Source organism: Triticum aestivum, chromosome 6B (assembly GCF_018294505.1).
Source record: "Triticum aestivum cultivar Chinese Spring chromosome 6B, IWGSC CS RefSeq v2.1, whole genome shotgun sequence".
NCBI lineage: Eukaryota > Viridiplantae > Streptophyta > Magnoliopsida > Poales > Poaceae > Triticum > Triticum aestivum.
Genome location: NC_057810.1, coordinates 714127771 through 714131968, shown reverse-complemented (window position 1 = coordinate 714131968; position 4198 = coordinate 714127771). Strand labels below are relative to the sequence as shown.

The following is a 4198-nucleotide window of genomic DNA, read 5'->3' as shown; positions in this document are numbered from 1 at the left end:
ACATTAGAAGTTTTATGACTTTACAATTTGAGCACAATAATTTCTTCAGAAAAGAGCTTAAAGAATGAAAAGGTTTTTGGGGGTTTATGAACAAGGAGCTTGATGATATGTCTAAAGAATTTTATGGTTTGAACTCTCAGATTACCCGGCTTGAAAATTCTATCGCACAAATTTCTGATAAGCAAGCTACCTTAGTCAATAAGATGGCTGCCAAACCAGAAAAATTAGGTAAAAATAATGATGAAGATCTTAAATTTATTGATGTGTCTCCTATTAGATCTTTGTTTTGCAATATGAATCTTAATAAGGGACCGGAGATGAGTCAACTTTAGTTAGAAGGCATCCCAATAATTCGGAGTTTTTAGATCTTGATGCTAAATTTGGTAAAAGTGGGATTGGAGATGTCATGACTTTAAATAGCATTGAACCCACTATCTCGGATTTCAAGGAATTTGATAATGATAATTGTTCTTTAGAAGGTTGTATTTCCTTGTTGCAATCCGTTGTTAATTCTCCTCATGCTTATAGTCAAAATAAAGCTTTTACCAAACATATCGTTGATGCATTGATGCAATCTTATGATGAAAAACTTAATTTGGAAGTTTCTATACCTAGAAAACTTAGTGATGAGTGGGAACCTACTATAAAGATTAAAATTAAAGACCATGAGTGTTTTGCTTTGTGTGATTTGTGTGCTAGTGTTTTCACGATTCCGAAAACTTTATGTGATATTCTAGGTTTCCATTATCTTGATGATTGCTCTTTAAATTTGCACCTTGCGGATTCCACCATTAGAAAGCCAATGGGAAGGATCAATGATGTTCTCATTGTTGCAAATAGAAATTTGGTGCCGGTAGATTTTATCGTTCTTGATATTGGTTGCAATCTTTCTTGCCCTATTATACTTGGTAGACCTTTCCTTAGAACAATTGGCGCGATTATTGATATGAAGGAAGGGAATATTAGATTCCAATTTCCATTAAGGAAGGGCATGAAGCACTTTCCAAGAAAAAAAAATTAAATTACCTTATGAATCTATCATGCGAGCTACTTATGAATCGAATGCCAAAAATGGCACTACTTAGATCTATCTTCGCTTTTATGCCTAGCTAGGGGCGTTAAACGATAGCGCTAGTTGGGAGGCAACCCAATTTTATATGTGTTTTTTGTTTTTGTTTCTGTTTAGTAATAAATTTTGCATCTACCTTCTGTTTAGATGTGTTTTTATGTTTGAATTAGTGTTTGTGCCAAGTAGAACCTATATGATAACCTATGGTGATAGTTAATTTGATTCTGCTGAAAAACAGAAACTTTGCGCGCACAAAATTAGTTTTGTTAAATCATAGAAACGAGCTTTTGCGTTGATTCTTTTTCCCGCTGATCAGTAGACGAATTGTCCAGGACTTCCTATTTGGTAGGATTTTTAGAGTTCCAGAAGTTTGCGTTAGTTACAGATTGCTACAGACTATTTTTTTTTGACAGATTCTGCTTTTCATGTGTTGTTTGCTTATTTTGATGCATCTATGGCTAGTATTAAGTGGTATGAACCATAGAGAACTTGGAATACAGTAGGTTTAACACCAATATAAATAAAGAATGAGACGAACTCGAATACAAATGAGATGCACATGATGACATGAGATGAAATGCATGACATGAACAAAATGCAAAACGAAAGACAAAAACCCAACCACGGAGAAAATAATATATCACATAGCCGGAAATGGCAAGAGTTGGAGTTACAAATATGGAAAGTTACATCCGGGGTGTTACAACACTCCACCACTACAAGAGGATCTCGTCCCGAGATCTTGGACTGAAAGAACTCCGGATATTTGGAACGGAGGTGATCCTATCCCAGGTGGCTTCTCGGTCGGAATGGTGCGACCACTTAACTTTCAGAAATTTGATTGACTTGTTGTGAGTCTTGCGCTCGGTTTCTTCGAGAATAGCAACGGGATGCTCGAGATAAGACATATCTTCTTGGAGGTCAATCTATTCGAAGTTGATAGTGCGCTCACGCGTCTTGAAGCACTTGCGAAGCTGTGACATGTGAAACACATCGTGCACATTTTCGAAGTTGGTCAGAAGCTCGAGTTGATAGGCGAGGTCGCCTCTTTTGTCAATGATCTTGAAAGGACCCATGCATCTAGGGGCAAGCTTCCCTTTGATACTGAAGCGACGAGTGCCTTTCATTGGAGAGACGCGGAGGTAGACATGATCTCCGATCTCGAAAGCCAAGTCACGGTGCTTGCTGTCATAGTAACTCTTCTAGCGCGATTGCTTGGCTTTGAGATTTTCACGGATGACTTTACAGATTTATTCTGCTTCTATGATCCAGTCGTTGCCAAGAAGTTGGCGTTCACCAGTCTCGGACCAATTGAGAGGAGTACGACACTTTCTGCCATATAGAATTTCAAATGGGGCCTTGTGATACGTCTTCAACGTATCTATAATTTTTTATTGCTCCATGCTACTTTATCTACTGTTTTGGACTATATTGGGCTTTATTTTCCACTTTTATATTATTTTTGGGACTAACCTATTAACCGGAGGCCCAGCCCAGAATTGCTGTTTTTTGCCTATTTCAGTATTTTGAAGAAATGAAATATCAAACGGAGTCCAAACGGAATGAAACCTTCGGGAACGTGATTTTCTCACCGAACGTGATCCAGGAGACTTGGACCCTGCTCCAAGGAACAAAAGAGGCGGTCACGAGGGTGGAGGGCGCGCCTCCCCTGGGCGCGCCCCCTACCTCGTGCACTACAACAAGAACCCACCTATACCAACACATATCTACCAACGAAACGATAATATGTGTTGTTTGTTAACCTCCCACCTCCCCGACTTATCCCACCCTCCCCTACTAAGCGCTAACCTCCTCTCCTATGAAAAAAAATCTAACCTCCTCGTACGGCAGTACCCATCTCCCCCCAATTTTTCCTATTCGCCATCTCCCCTCCTCCTCGATTATTGTCTCCCCTGAACTCCATGAACGCGATGCTGCCCGCCACCGCCGATTTGTACTAGCTCCGGTGCTCTCCAGGACGTCGCTCACCAGACCGGCTGCCCCTCAATCCTCTCCCCCGATCCTCTGCAACCGCGACTTCCTCTGCGCCGCTGCACATGCCCCTGTAGCAACCCTAGCCGCCATGGGCCGCCGATGCGACTCCCAGGTAGGCCATCTACCTCGCGTCTCCCTATGCACCGCTGGCAGCTCGGGCTCGACGGTGCTGATCCGCCTCTGCTACCTCACCCCGCCGACATCGACATAGATGGTTCAGTAAGCCACTTCTCTCCTCTGTTTGTGGTGACATGGCCATCGTCTGCTGGTCGACCTTTGACGGAAATCGCGATTGTGATCTATTCTACCTAGTGTTAGCCGCCCCATCGTGCTATTCTTAGGTATTTTTGTTTCGTGCTTACATCTTTCAATGTGCAGTGCTATCTAATTCTGTAAATGCAAGCCAGTTGTTTATACTTTGGCTGATCTATTTGGATGTATGGTTGAGTGCATATGTGTAATTCTGGAAGAATGCTTGTGTCCTTCTTTTTAATCTCAATAGTCTGTTGTTGCTGCTATGTGGGTGGCTGAATCCTTACCGATTTCCTAATATTCCTCTTTATTGTGTACATAATCCTTAATTTAAATTCATTTACAGGTTCTGAAACCGGCCTTGCTTCAGACAACATGTGTGTATTTGTTGGATTGCATTCGCATCGTAGTAGTAGATCGATCTGTTGTGCGATGAACATCCAGTCATCCACGCAGGGCCGTAGGATGGTTGTGAGTTACCAAAAAATTGTCTCCCTTAATTAACTAATCGCTAAGTCAACTTGAATTATTGATCCGCCTGCTGTGTTCAGTGTAAGTTTTGGTTTGACCTTTTCATTGCGATGATTGCAGAATGGTGTGCCGGCAAGCACTACAAAATTAGCCAGCGACGACGAGCAATGTCGTAGCACTTCTCCTCGTGCTCACATGTTGTGGAGACGCCGGCCTACTTGAGCTGCCCTCGATCAGTGCCAACTCCGCGGGGGGAAACTATGGTACTGACTTCTTTGGTTGTAAGGTTCTGTGTTCCCCTAGGATCTAAGATGGTGAAGTTACTGGATGTAGGAACTACGCTATACTATGACTGTAACACGTTTTGTTGTTTCTTGACTTGTTTCCATAAGAATTTCAGTGCTTGAATCA

The 4198-nt window shown here is 41.9% G+C and overlaps 1 long non-coding RNA gene across 1 annotated transcript; it reads left to right on the top strand.

The window, feature by feature from the left end:
- Positions 1-2878: 2878 nt before the first annotated feature.
- LOC123135104 (uncharacterized) lies at positions 2879-4198 on the top strand. Its single transcript, XR_006465819.1, has 2 exons — positions 2879-3787; positions 3908-4198. It is a non-coding gene; the product is annotated as an uncharacterized lncRNA (long non-coding RNA).